Raw genomic sequence first — 16,070 nt, 5'->3', positions numbered from 1 at the left:
TTTATCTGGATAATTTTATACAGAAAATGGCAAACACTGATTATAAGATACGTAATTTTTATAAAAAAATATTAAATAATAGATACTAATTCTAATCTATTTCATCTACTTCAAGCGTGCAACGAATTTACTCGTTATCACGATAACAGCATTTCAAAACGCGTTACGTGATCTTATTATCTCTGGCGTGACATGATAATAATGTGCTCCTAGCTTCACGCAATCGAGGGAGGACCGCAGCTGCTTATTCCGGACCTTCCTCCCGATCGAATCGCCCCGGGTTTTGTGTGCGTTCACGCCCGGTGGACGGCCGCGTCGCTCGCGATCCAGAATAAAAAAAAGAGTTCTGCGTACAGCCTAATCTGAATACGATCACCGTGCCCAGGTACAACCGGTGGGTGGCTGCACTCAAATAAGCGCCTAATTCGAGCAACGAGTATGAATGGGTTTACGTCGGGCGCTTGGGTACAAAGACGAGAGAACGGTGTGCCTCCGTTTGTACATCTTGCCACTGACCGACCGTTGCGAGAAGAAAGAGAGAGAAAGAGAGTCTCGAGGTCTCCTCACCCTTTGGAGGAAGGCTTCATCTGCCGGGCAAGCGAATCTGGAACCCACACGAACAATTCCCGCGCGAACGCGTTTGGGGAGGTTTATCTCTCGACTCCCTGCCTTTTTTTATCGACTGCCACCTGGTATTCATACTTTAATTGATGAAGTTTAAATTTTCTACCCCCCATTGGAGATTTTATGTCAAAATTGTATTATTTAAATATAGAGGAATAAAATAGCATACGTTGACGTAGTATTTATTTATCTAGTTATTTTGTTTGTTTCTTATATAATTTTATAATAATTATTAGTGTTAAAATTATTAGGATTTCATTTGAATGAGATGGATTCGGATTAGTAACTTATTGTTCACAGCGAGAAAAAAAATTTGTTGAAAAATTAAAATATTTAGTCCGTTACGTGCAACTAAATATTGAGTTGGTTTAATAAATTTTTAGCTGAAAAATTTGAATGGTTGATTTGAATGAACTATACCTTTTTGATACAACTAAATAGTTGTTGAATCAATCCAATGTTTAGTTGATCGCATTGGACTAAATATTTGAGTTTTTCAACAATTTGGTTTCAGCGGTAATTTTTTATTAAAATTGTACATTTTATAATTTTGACATAATTCCTATTTTATGTAATCTAGTTGAGAGAATATTTTAATAACAATTAGATTATTCTTAATAAAGCGAAGGTGAAATATTTGATCTTTAAATGACAGAAAATCATTGATTCTTATATTATTCGTAGCTGCAATTAGTAAAAGAGCACACATTTTATTTTCAACTCGATTATCTGTAAACTTTCAGTCTTAATAAATTTCAGTCTTAATAAGTGTCACTGATTTTGGGAAAATCTTATTTCTTGGCTCGCATTTGCATCTTTTTATATTTGCGAATTGATAAGAATGACGGAATAAAACGCGGACAAGTCGTTCAATTAATCCCGACAGCTCCGAAATTCGAAATGTAATAACGCGTGCGAAACACCGCTCAGTCTCTTCCCGTATGCTAATGACAGGTAACGATCGATCCCTTTAATTTTCATCGGCGCCTTGCCGGTCTCGTTTCTTTTTTCGTTTCTTGAATCCGCCGTTCCCACAGGAGCGCGCGTCGAGGAGGCGCGCGAATAAATTAAAAGGCTTGCGGGCCTCTCAGTTCCGCACACCCCATCGGGCGGACAAAGGGCGACGAGCCTCCCCGTTTGTCTGCATTTTTTTGTTCTAAGCGATAATCCGGCAGGGTGATGCTCGGATGCGCCCGCGCTTGTCCGTATCTGTTTTCGGGGGGTGGAGGGGGAGAGGGTCCACCCGATGACCCCGCGGGTTTTACCTGTCTCTCCTTCTCCCTCTCGTCGCCTTTCCCTCCTTGCTCCACACACAGACACACATATGCATATCATCGTCCCTTGGTGCGAGATAGCGAGCGAAAGAAGAAAAAAAAAGGAGAACCGGCTGTAGAAGAAGGAAGGAGAGGAGAAGAAAAAAAAACGGTAGAGACCTCGGGAGGAATTCCGGCGCGCTGGCTGCCTCCTCTCCGCTCTCCATTCCCAGTGAGTTTTTGCCCCCGTGGAGGACGTTCTTTCGGCTTTTTTGCCGCCGTGGGGGCCCTCGCGACGGCGACGGCGACGGCGACGACTGCGACGGGGGCAACTTTTTCTCCGTTCTATCTTCGGGGCCGTTCGATCTGCATGAGTCACACGCGAAGACATTACGCTCGCTCGTCGGGATGAAGGACGATATCTTTCCAGAGTATCCCACGATCAGTCACTTCCTCCAGGTGACGCGAGTACCATCTCGGCAAGGGGGATCCTCACGCTCGTCGCGTCATTCGTCTAAAAATGCTTGTAAATCTTTTATCGCAGAAATGATATTTTTATTATCGAAGAAATTATGTCGCGTTCAACTCCTTTATTTTCGCAAATTACATTACGTTCATTTTGATGTTAATCTATATTGAAAAAAAATATTTTTTATTTAAACAAATATATTTATTTTAACATCATTTCTTTAATTAAAGGAAAAATATTTTCCAAGTTTGAAAATAAATTATTTTATACTAGCTAATATTTATTTAAATCAAGGAAACGATATGTTGAAATAAATGTATATTTACTTGAACATAATTTTTTTTTTTTTTAGTGTATATTTTTAATGTATATTTCTTAACCGGACTGTGTCTCGTATCTTACTACATCTATTTGTTTTTCTATTGAAATTTTTTTTCGATGAGACATGTTTTTAATTTGATTGATTCGTAATTACTGACTTATTCTTAGTTTTCGGAAGAAACGTGCGTGAACGGCGATGAGGCCTTCGCCGCTTAGGTGTACTACAGGTGTAGATACAGATTAACGATGACAATGGACACGTCGATTAGTTCCCGCAGGTGATGAGCTCGTCCACTGAAAAAAGAACCCCTCAGTTCCGCGGCTAACCCTTTCGCTTCTACGGTCAAAAAAGGGTCTTCCGTAAAAGAAAAAAAAAACCATTTATTCAAAAGAGGTCTGTGGGAAACCAGTTTTTTACAGTCTCTCAATAACATTTTTATCTAAACAAACGTTCCTCTGTATGCCTATAAAACTGTAGAGCGAAACGTGATGACTTAAAAAAGGATAAGACAATGCATTGTTTCTTTCCAGTAGACCATCGCTTGAATAAAAAAGAATCTTATTTTTCAACACAATGTGAATAGGTAACGATATCACTTTGCATTATTCAAAATCGATTTTTTTAGAAATACACAAAAAGACAATATAACTGGATTAATATTTGTTAAGAAAATAATATTAAATAACTGACAATGAGATGTTATTATAATCTTGAAAAACAAATTATGAAATGTCTGTTAATGTTTAATTATAAATAATTATTTTTAAAACATTCATAAAAATTGGTATTAATTAAAGATGCAGCAATAATTATTAGCCATTTGTAAAGTCTTCATGTGAAAAAGATGTTGAAAGTCGGTAACAATACGTTTTGAAACACATGCTATTTTGCAACTTACCATAATTATAATTACATCGATTCATGCTCTTTAGCGCCGAAAAAAGCTAGTCTTTGTAGTCAAATAAAGCGATAATATTTGAGAAACGAAAAGCCTAAACGCTAACGATTATTGTTGAGATATCTCAAGATTTTTTTTTGTTTTATAACAAACTTGTTCCATAATTTTTTACAGGATCTTTACGGTTTTTACATTCTAAATTTTTTTAAAAATATGTGGAAAAAATAATGATGCAATTTAAGTAAAAACGATGCACATTTATGTCTACTTGAAAAAATATTGCAAATATTTTACATTCTCAGCATACTAATAAATGCTTTTGTATATTAACGAGTGCTATTAGCACTTAATTATTTAGGATTTTTTAAACGCGTTTGATGTAACTCTTTAATGATTATTACTTTTTAAATTTACGCATTTTGCAGAACGAATATTGAATTGCAATAATTAATTGTATTGACATTTACGAAATTGTCACATTTTTTCTGTATTATTTGTAAAAACGAATTTAAATCTTTATTTTATTAAAACACTTAAATCAAAGCGAGAAAATCGGGAAGTAGACGATTGGTAAATTTAAGCGATCGTAATTTGGGGTGATCATCGCGCGATGGTGCCCTTAAAATGGCGCGAATTGTGTACCCTCGTAATAATTCCACCGACCGCTCAACGGCAAACGGAGAACTGCGGCGCGAGGTAGGGCTTAACCCCTCATCGAGGGGTTGGAATGTGGGCTGCACCCTTAGGACTTAAGATCACTTACCCGACCAATACCAATGACGATTTTAAACGACCTCCATTCGAAGGCCATTTAATACTCCCAACTAGGACAGCGATCTCCCTGCAAAACAGGACGACGAGTCTCGTTCCTATCTAACAGTCGCTCAGGTTTATTTACTTTATACATCTTTTAATTCATTTTTATTTTTCGATTTTTCATAAATAACATTCTCGATTTTTTTTTAAATCTGCCGATTTTTCTTGAAAAAATTTAATTTTTTGATTTACGTCGTCTTGCTTTTCGGGACACAATCGTGTGCAATGTATCTTTATAATGTATCTTTAGAAGAATTAATATAACTATTAGAAATTGAGAATTTTTTTGATTGAAAGCATCTTTTATCACATTGATCGGTAATTACGGTAATTCCGCCTTTCTTCTCTACTTATGCTTGCTTTATCATTTCGGCGGTTTTCTCGTCTCTCGCTGATCGAGCGAAAACCCGCTTTTTCTCAAACGCTCTTTCGAGGGGTGAGTAGTCGCTCGTCGATCGTCCTTAGGGGATTTTTGGCGCGGCTTGACGAAGCGATGAGGGAGCCAAGAAAGAGAGAGAGAGAAGATTAGAAACCGAACAACGACACATACTACGAGAAACACAAGGGATAGAAAAGCGTGAGAGGAAAAGAGGAGACAGGATGAGAAGGGGGAGGGGGACAAGGAACGACAGGCGCGCACGAGCGGTGGTGCAAAGTGGCACAAAGTATAAAAAGAAGAGTCGGGCGTGTTAGGGGGCTGCGCTGCTATGGCGAAGCGGGGTAAAAGGACGCGAAGGATAAGGAGAACAAGGCCGGAGGAACGGAGCCGCAGAGAAGCGCGAAGAATACTGGGTGGAGGGGAGGGGGGAAAGATTCGAACGGCGAGTCAGTCCATCTGCCCGGTGTTTTGTCCGAGGAGAAGAGAGAAGGAGGGGACGAAGAAGGGGTGGCGCGCGGCGGGGCGACAAAAACTCACCTAACCCTTCCTTGATTACAATGCCGGCAAAAAGCGAAATACTAACCGCCGTCGCGCCGCGCCGCGCCACATCGCGCTGAGGAGAGGAGAGGAGAGCAGACCGAGGCAGATAGAGCAAGAGAGAGAGAAGGGAGTGCGCGCTCCTAAGAAACTAGACTCGTTTTTGCGCGACCAGAGGCAGCGGAGGAGAGCGTCCGTTCTCCGTGAAGTATCGGACAAAGAACGTGCACCACACTAACTCCCCCTTCCGCCCCCTCGCTCCCGGACTCTCGCCACTTCGACGAACCTTCTTGGTTCCATCGTCCCGTGATCCGGGCGCCCGTAACCCGCCCCCGTTTACCCTACGTCTCTTCTCCAGCCTGACCTTTCTCCCTCCCCCCCCCCACCCTTTCTTTCCACCTACCTACCTATCCATCCACCCGCTACCCTCTCCCATCGTATCTTTCCTTCTTTTCCCCCTTTCCGCCCCATTATCTTCATTTTCCTTGTCCATGAACCCAGGGGTCCACCTCGGCATCTCGCGGTGTTCTCTCGTACGAGGCAAGTGCTCTCATCTTTCGCAGCCGCGCTCATGGTGATGAGCTTTAATTCGAAAGAATTTTTTCAGAGTTTGGCTTTTGAATAAAATTCGATTAAAAATCTCTCCACGTTTTTTCGAATCCTTTTTTGTAATAAAATTGTTCACAGCTCTCTCGGGAAATGGGAAATCTTCTAAATGTTTCTGAAGCATTAATATTACATATTCCGGATTCGTGACTGTTTCAAGTGCAATTCGAATTATTTTTAATCATTCTTACAGGTCGCCGTGTCAATTTAAACTATTATGAAATAATGAAGTTAAACAAGTTAACTGTAAAAATGTTAAATTTGACTCAAATTTAATTTGTTCTTTATTGGGTGCATACATTAATGCGGGCACCACTTACTTAAAAAAAAAAATAATAATTAAGCAGTTTAACTACAGAAATGAGTTGATTAGATAGTTGTTCTTTTAAAAATATACGAATAATCATTCTGAAAATCTGGCACAGAAAGAAATTTTTTTGTATCAATATGTGCGTATATTTTCTACAAACTGTTAATAATACGTGTGTGCTAGGTAGAATACTTATCGATACTCGAGCTGAGCATCACGGAGATTACTCGTATTGACAAATCGAATAAAACATTTTTGAATGCAATACGTACATTAAGATGTATCGCTTTTTATTCGAACAACGGATTATTTTTTTACTTACGAGCAAAACTCCATTCGTACATTTAGCAAACTGTGATGCGAGTCGGATCGATGGTCGTCGATTTCGTCGTGAAACGGCGCCGTTCTACGCGGGACGAAGTAATTTCGCGCGGTCATCGACGGCGCCGCGAGATTTCCTGACCTTTGGGCGCGACGAGATCGTTGAGGCAGTTTCCGCTCAGAGTCCCTCGAGTTCCAAACCGTAATGCGAAATGTTACGGACTGAAATTTTTGTGCCGACGTTCGCCAACGTTTGCCAAGAGCAAAATCTTTCCATTTTAGAAAAGATTCCCCCGACGATTTCATCGACTCTTCTGATCGCAATTAGCGATGATCTTTCGGCATAATCGTAACTTTTGATATACATCAGTGTTATCTCTGCGAAAGTCAAGTAAGAGCTCAAAACTATAAGTGCGTGAATTTTTTACTTTATTTGGATAAAAATTCTTTTTTAAACACACACACACACACACACACACACACACTACGATGCATCCAAATGTACAGTCTTGTCCAAAAAGTATTAGGCACGTGTATTTTTTCCATTTTCTTTTACACTGTTGAATATTTAAGAATGAAATTTAAATTAATTCCTTGAGTTAAATAACAGTTTGTTATTTTTAATAATTTCTATTTATTATTTTAACACAAAATATATAGTTAAAAGGACAACCTTATCTAGTCAACTCATTTCTATAGTTAAGTAACTAGCTTAGTTTCAAAGTAAGTACATAGTATTAACATAGACACCTGATAAATAACAAATTAAATTTAACATTTTTATAGTTAACGTGTTTAACTTTATTGTTTTAGTTTAATTGACGATACGTTAAGTAAAAGCAACAGTGATCTATAAGAATGATTAAAAATATTTCCAATTAGGTAGAACTCGATCCTACGAATTTAACAGTGTATCTGTATTATTTCCTATTTGTTATTGGAATTACATAAATTTAAAGAGCTCTTGAAACAAGTTAATTACCTATCTCTCTCTCTCTCTCTTTCTCTCTCTTTCTCTCTCTCTCTCTCTCTCTCTCTATATATATATATATATATATATATATATATATATATATATATATATATATATCTTCCTCTTTTTGATCCTTAGCTTTTGTCAAAGCATGGTGACCTCTCAGTGTATTTCTATGGTGTGTTTCTTACAATTCACACGGATATGTGGACATATACAATTTAAACACCGGTTCTGGACGGCTTAATTTAGAATGGTTCTCATAGCAAGATACTCTCGATGGTTTGCCATTGCCTTCCGAGATGTGGAACTTTCTTATTACTCGTAATTCAAGTAAAAGAATTTCAGATAAGTGAAAAGATAGAGGGGTTTAATATTTTTTTTACCAAGACTGTTTTTATTGCATCCAAAAAGATTTTATATTGTGCGTTTGTTGTAATTTGATTTTTTCGCGATGAAGATTAAAGCACCTGAATCAACGATATATTGTGGAACGACATCGTCGAGTGTTGCCTCGATATGTCTTCTCATTGTATCCTTTAAGCATTTAATCACTATTAATTGGAATTGATTCTCGGTGAATTAGTCCTTGATAACTCTCCGCATACGATGCAATAAGGACACGATTACCTCGCAGCTCTGCATGATACTGTCTGCCACAACATTGCGTCTTCGTGTCGACGGAAGATACGGTAAAAATGTTAGAGTCGCACGCTCGTGACGAAATCGACACGGTCCAGCGACGTTCTACTTTTCCGTCTTTGTCTTTCTCGCAATCTATCGTGACCTTGATAGGTACAGCGATATTCATTATCCACATCATGAGGAAATAGGTAGAAACTGACGAATTTTGATGCAATATTTTTAATCGGTAGTTTAAAGGAGGCACATACACTTAGACGAATCAAAACGAGACCTAACTTTACGAATTTTTGGTGGAAAAATGGAAAGGGGTTAGAGAAGTCACGTTTATTTCATTACAGAGATCATACTTTTTTCTATTTGCCATTTAAATTTTGTTAAAAGTTATTAAATAGCATCGCCATTTGTTGCTAAATCATTTTTTTTTATAGCGACAATTATTACAGGACTCATCAGAAAGCAAAATGACATAAACTTTATAAAGTTGGAATATAGATCTAGTGCTCGACACGGCCGTTTTTCGAAATATTGCGTTGGAATAAAATAGCAGCTAGTCAAAGTCAACATAGCGGTTTTTCACTATAAATATTCTTGCTCGTTTTTTCGCTGCGACAAAAAACTAAACATCGTAAAAAGAATTCTACGTCGAACACTAGTTTTTAGTGTTTAGAAAAAGTGTAAAATTGCAAGTGGATTGGTCGCGCCGTCTTCAAGACCTCTTGATGTAGACATGTAGTGACGGTCACGTGCTTTTGAAAACGTGAGTTAGAAGAACTTGAGTAACGACGTTATCGCGGAAAAAAAAGATTTGTTAAAACAACTAAGAACTTCACTGATTCAGCAGATCCAGCATAACCGTAATATATGGACAGTCAGTTTTCTATGTTAAAGTATCAAAGTTAGCTAAATAAAATTAGCGCTTATAGCTAATCGTATTTATTAAAATAGCGCAGCAAATTTGTTGATGCTGCGAGACGACTTTCTGCGAAAATCAATCGAATATGTTGATTAAAATTTTTAACAAACTACTAACTAAGATGGCGCATACTTTTGCTGCTGTAATGAAGAAGATGAGGTTTCTTGTTACATTAGCAATTTTTATTGCCAGCAAAAAACTAATTGCTCTAATAATTTATTTATTGCTACAGCTGAATCACCTAATTTACTTTTTATCCGTGATATATTTTTTAATAAAATTTAAATGCCAAGTGGAGTAAATGATTTTATGATCTTTATGGAATAAACACTTGTTTTTCTCTTTCTGTTTTTAATACCACCAAAAATCTTAAAAAAATTAGATTTTCTCGTCTAAATGTATGTCTCCTTAACGAAGAACCAACTAATATTAAAATTATATTCTGATAAAAAAAAATGGAGGCAATGTTACCTAATTGTACAGAGTGACAGAGTTAATATCCAAAGTTTTCTATTTCTCTCTTCGTTTCCACTTCATACGTTCCGATCGCACATCTTGATTTCATTTGGATCTTTTGTCCTAGCCTCCGTCTCGATTTGTGACAATCGTCCGTCATTTGACTCCCGTAGCGACAATTCGGTCTCGGTCCTCTCTCGCCGCGGGATACCGTCACGGTGATTTCTTTACGAATCGTCTCCCTCGCGCGCAATCACGAATCAAATTCGCGCGAAAAGAGGATTATCTATCCGATGATGTTCTCTCCTGCGGAATTCGAAGCGCGTTTCTTCTATCGCTTAGCTAAACATGTGATGATCTTTCTCCAGTTATTCCGACTCGATTAGACAGTCTCATCGGCGGCATGTTTGCGAAATTAGCGCGCTTCCTCTAGTTTTGTCCGTATTCCGATCTGTTTTTAATTTTAGTAGTAATTAATATCGATCTTTTCTCTAGTCCACCATTTACGATTAAAGTGTCATCTATCAAATTATTCGAAAACGATAAAAGGATATTCGCATGGGCAGATCCGCGTAAGAAACTCCGTATTTATTTCTTGCGAAATTTCTCTCGTTTCGTGTAATCCAGGGAAAGGAGAGGAGGAAGGAAAGAGAGAGTTTTCCTTTTGTATTTACCGCACTTTGAAACCTCGTTTTCTTTCTAAGGCAAGTGGCGTGCGACTCTTCCCTCATCCTTTCGTCCACACTCGTTTCTTAATTACTTGTGATTTTTAATTTAATTTATCATGTATTGCCAAATGACAGCACAGTTATGTGCAGCAAAAAAAATGAAAAAAATGCATGTACACGTATGCAAATAGACAAAAGATGAAGCACCAGCATTGCTGCCGCTACGAAGCTCAAATGCCCGAAATGCAAAGAAAGTCGAGAGAGTACGTGCCGCTTAAGATACTCGATTGAAGTACAAATGAATATTACAATTAGACTACGCACACTGATACATTTATGCGTATAAACTACATATTCTTAACATTTGTCGGAACACAGTAAGATTCGTAGAAAGAAATAAGCTCTACATGCGAAAAACACTCGAAAACGTACCCGGTGTTGCATGAAAAGAAGAAAAGACGGAACGAAAGATGGAGCAGAAAACAAAATTGCCATATTAACATCATTTGTTTTATAAAAAAAAATACCATATTATAAAACGAGTTATACATCGTATTGATTTCAAAGAAATATAATTCTTTTTAAAGAATTAAAGTACACACGTGCTAATGTACATGGCTCTGGTCTATTTTTTGCCAAAGATAGGAAAAAATTAAACGAAAAAATTGTAGATTTTCTTATCGCCTTTTACTTTATATGGACGTGATAAAAACCGTCAATTCACCGTAACATTTATCTTGTGAAAACGGTTGCAGGTTGTCTGTGTAAAATAAAGGCAGAGCCAGGTATAGAATAAATAAATGAGTAATATTGAATCGTTAAATGTAGAAAAATATCAATTCTTTTACCAAGAAAAGCGTTTATTTAATTTACTCTTTTTCTTCGCGTAAGTAACGATTATCTTTAGCAAAGAATATTTTCTTGATAATTGTCCTACTGAAAATAGAGTGTGGAAACGTATTTCTTTGGCATAATTAACATTTATACGGTGATACATTTTATTCATTTACCTTTAAATTTACGTATTAAAATTATTTTTATGTTATTCGTTTATTTAACCATAAATTGTTATTTTAAATGTAAGAAATGTTGGATATCAATTTAACACAAAAAATTCAATTAACATATTTAAATTATGTTAAATTAACACTTGAATGTGTTGAAAATTCTACACGAAATTTTTAACAAGAACCGATTTTAACATTAATACAAAATGTTTTCTATTGTGCACGTGAGATCTCGATGTAGTAGTTTGTAGAGATCTGTCGATGTTTCGTAAATCGCACGTGTGTAAGAGAGAGTCGAGTTTAATTGATAAAACTGACGACTGCCATCATCCCCTCAAGCTCGCAAGAGAATTACATATTACAATTGAGAAATATACAATTGAAGCGCGGGTTTTTTGCGCGCATTCGCCGCATCGCGCGAACTATGACGATTACGCGGATCGACGCGTCCCCGTCGGAGATCTCGGATTCGCTTCTGATTTTAGCGCGCCACCGCAGTTTCTTTTTCGGCGGCCGCGTCTAATCTGGTTCTTCGCGAATCGCGCGCCGCGTGCCTCGCCGTTTTTCACCGCTCCCCGGTGGCATCGGGTCCCGGGTTAAATTCTCGGCAACAATGATCGTAAAACATATCCAAGGATAGAAAACAATAGTAATCCCGGAGCTGTCGGCGCGCGACCGACGGTACCGGCGGCGATTTCGCTGTCCGGGCCTTGCGGGAAGTTCTCCGGTTTGGGAATCCGCATCCGATTTCGTGTCCTTTTTTTTTTTCATTGTCGTAACGAAGAGAGAGGCTTCGAGCATCAATAAATTACGCACAGAAAAAAAATTATTTTTAAATTAACAATTGTATTCGCACATTGCATTAAGGAAAAAAATTACTAAATTTTAATAAATATTTATTTGAATGGAATACCAATGAAATATTTACTACATGTAAATGTATATTTATTTTCTACAAGAACATTGATTTAAGTATCATTTCCTTCTTACAGAGTAAATATTTATGTGCTGTAAGTAAATATAACTTACATAAAGTTTATGTAAGTTATATTTACTTACATAAACTTTATGTAAGTAAATATAACTTTATTAGTACTATTCGAATAATTGTTTACTAAAATTTAGGAATTTTTTCCTCTCAGCATATGTAAGCAAGAGTAAAATCTTCTTGCAAGAATTTGGTAATCTTCAACTGACATAACTTGCCTATACCTTGGGAAAAGAACGTATTGGAAAATTAAAATATTTAGTTCGATACGATCAACATTAAACGTTGGGCTGATTCAACGATTATTTAATTGCATAAAGAATTAAGAACTTTATCTTGATCTTTTCGAGAATAATGACATAGCGAAGAAGAAATTATCGCGTTACAATAGACGTTATTCAATATTAATATTAATATCACTACAATTATTTATCGAACATATGAAAGATTGAAACTATATTTTCGTAGTATATTGAATATTTGAATAAGAATAAGTGACATTTTCCGGACCCGTTCGGAATTTCTAAAAAATCTAAAATGACTCTCGATTTCCCATCTCAGTTCAGAGATCGGCAGTTCAACGCGAGGTGGAAACTGGCACGATGATTAATGCGGGGCGACGAATGGATTTTACAACAGGTAATAATATACGGACGAAATTTTATTGAATGATGAACGAACGAGTGGGCAAAAAAAAGTTTCTCCGAATGACGCCCGTCTCTGAACTCGCCGTGCCCTCTCTCTCCCCTTTATGGCCGGTTTTTTTTTTCTTTCCCTCGAAAAGCGCCGGACCGGTCGCGCACCATCGTCCATAAAGAACGCGCGGATTTGCGTTGACGACGACGACGACGACGACGACGACGGAGACCTGGGTAGCTGCGCGAGCCTTCGGGGGTACCACCGCGGTGGGATCTGGTTTTTCTAGCCATCGCGACGCGCCTCTCCGCCTCCGGGCCGCGTTCGCGTTCCCGGCCGACAAAAACGAGTCACCCCGTGCCAAAAAAGTCGTTATGTAAATGCGCCGCGAGAGAGCCCGGCCTAGAGCCGCGCCACTGTTCTGTCGGTCACAGGTATACAGGGTGAGCCGCGCGACTCGAACGACAGCCGATTACGATTTCCAGCTCGAAGGACCGTGGACGAACGTGGCAAAATGCGGCCTGAATAATTCCGAGAAACCTAGCGACCAATTTATTTGCGCACGTAGTGACTCCGAGCAAGAAAAGATCCGTTACTTGAGTCAAGGAATTTCTGTAACTTTAACAGCATTGATCGACATGAATTGTATATAATGATAATTATAAACAATATATTTGTAATTACAGATATCCCTCTGCTTATGATTACCTCGAATTACGAATTTTCGAATTTATGATCGGCATTGACTCAAAATGAATTAACAGATTGTAATAAAATTGCTCTGTTAAAGAAAGTGATAGGAACCGATACGATCTGTCAAAAATCTTATCGTTTTCTATTATTACCGTTTCATTTTTTTCCGAAAGAAGTATTATCGTTATACGTTTTCTATATCCAGAAAAGTTTCTTCGAGTAAAGACATATTTGTTTGAATAAAAAAAATTTGTGCATTGCTATGCGATGAAAGAAAAGTTTCTTTGGTTGGAAGAAATTATTCCTTTTATTAGAATTAAAGAAACAGTTTGATTGCACGATGCAAAACTTTTTTTAAATAAAAAAATATTTTTTTTTTAAACCAGAAGAACGAAATTATTTCTTACATTTCTGTCAGTATTTTCTTTGAATTAAAAAAATTGTTTAAATTAAACAAATAATTTGAACAAGTAATTTATTTTAGGAAAGACTAAATAACGTCATTTCTTAAAATCAAATTTTTATTTTCCTTAAAGCTATTTTTACTTCAACTTAAAAAAAAACCAACTTAAAGAAGCAATTTCATCAATTTAAACATAACTTTTTTCTGGGTACATCATTGTCTGATGAAAGCGGATTCGATCGTTAGGAATACAATAAAATTCTTATATTAACTTATTGTTTTTTATCGATTTGATGAAAGTTATCGCGATTAAAACTTACTATCAAAAATATATTTACGCTGTTAATTCCAGATTAATAATTACGATTAAACATTTTCTATCGCTTTCTATTAATTTTTTTAACTGATTGATTAAGTACTTAGTTCAGTGATCGAAATCTAATATTAATTTTATAATACTTGTGTGTGTATGAGTAATATTTTTAAGAAGAAATAGTATTGTTTTTAATCACATTTTGAAGTTTATCCATGTTTAACCTAATACTAATTTTATAATAGGAAAAAAATCTGTATTAAGAATTATAAAAAAAAACAGTTTTCCTAAAAGATGTAATTGTGATACAGTCGTTTATAGTAATAATTATTTCGCATGAAATTGTACAAAAAACAATGTTTTATTTGTGTGACATATAAATGCTATTCGATTTATTAATTTGATTAACGATCGAAGTCTCGGAATGTAATCCTGTCCTAAGTAGAGGGATACCTGTGTACAGTAGCGTAATAAAGGAAGGAGTGAATGAGATGGAGGCAGCAGTCCGTCGTCTTAGCTATACAACACTTTCTCGTTACAGACAAAAATTTGGAATCGAATATTTGTTTATATTGTAAGATAAAAAGATATAAATATTATCTCGGCTGCTCGGTAAAAGACAAAAGAAGAACAATTAAAGTATTAAAAGTGACTTTTGTAGCTAATTTCTTTTTTTTTTTTTTGCTACAATAGGAATAAATTTTTATTGGTAACATGGAAAATTTTGTCGCAACAAATAAATGTATACATATTTTTAATAAATTGAGCTCTGACAAGTCTATTGATGATCGCTATCACTAGTATAATAAAGAAGAATAAGGAACGAAAAAGGGAAACCGGGAGTCATTTTTTCCTTACTACGCCACTGATCGTATAAACAATTTAAATATTTTTATTTATTATAACATAATGCTCGAATCAAAAGATATAGGAGAGATAGGAAATGTTCGACTGGATCGATTAAAAAAGCACAATTCTTCTATTGAGTGTTTTGAAACATTGTCCCTCGTCCAATTCTCAAATTAGGTCGAGTAAATATATGCAATAAAAATGCAGGATGAAAAATTATTAATAAATTCAGTTAATGCGGCGTGAAGTTGATGATGAGCGGACGATTGCGCGTGGTTTTATTTTTTAACAAAAGCTCGATCGAAGTGTTATCGCGCGGATGACAAGCTCGTCGTGTCGGCTAGATGATCAACAACGTGTATATCACATACACGCGGTATTAATAAAGTCGTGAAAACGTGAATAAGATGTCAGCCACGGCGGTATAAATAAATGGCGGGCGGCAATAATAATGGGAGCGAAGCGTAAAGCAGGAATCGATGCAAAAACCGTGGGAGGGAGGGAGGGAGGGGAGGAGTTCGCGTACTGCGGCTTCGTGACTGTATGGGAATTTTGCAGGCCGACAATTTGCGAAAATGCAAGATTTGTGAAAATGGGAACTACATTTGACCCCCCCGCGACGCACGATACACATATTTTTGTTCGATAATTATATCCAGACACGTAAAAACGGACGAAAAATATGGCGGAGTAACGGGGGAAAAAAAAACGAGTTACATTTGAAACTGGCAAATGCTCTCTTTTTACAAGTTTTACACCGACCCACTGATTCCCGTTGAATCAGGTTTCTTCTCGCGAAAATGCCAGTGTGCCAACAGTTTTTGAGTATTTAAGTATTAAGCAGTGTTGAGTATTACTATTTATGAGTAAAATGAAAGCGCTGGATTACACTTCGAAAAAATAAATTTGGTATTTTTCATTTAATTTCAAATGAATTTTAATTATGAGATGGTTGTAAGCATCAAAATTATTAAATTAATGAGCAATTTAA

General features: G+C 36.8%; 1 protein-coding gene across 1 annotated transcript in view; it reads left to right on the top strand.

Annotated features, from left to right (window-relative positions):
* The window catches only part of LOC105198121 (NGFI-A-binding protein homolog), a 37,131-nt gene that overhangs the window by 11,496 nt on the left and 9,565 nt on the right, over positions 1-16,070 (top strand).

The sequence above is a fragment of the Solenopsis invicta genome, chromosome 8, assembly GCF_016802725.1.
Source record: "Solenopsis invicta isolate M01_SB chromosome 8, UNIL_Sinv_3.0, whole genome shotgun sequence".
NCBI classification, from domain to species: Eukaryota; Metazoa; Arthropoda; class Insecta; order Hymenoptera; family Formicidae; genus Solenopsis; species Solenopsis invicta.
Note: the sequence above shows the minus strand (reverse complement) of the source record. Positions and strands in the feature narration are given on the sequence as shown.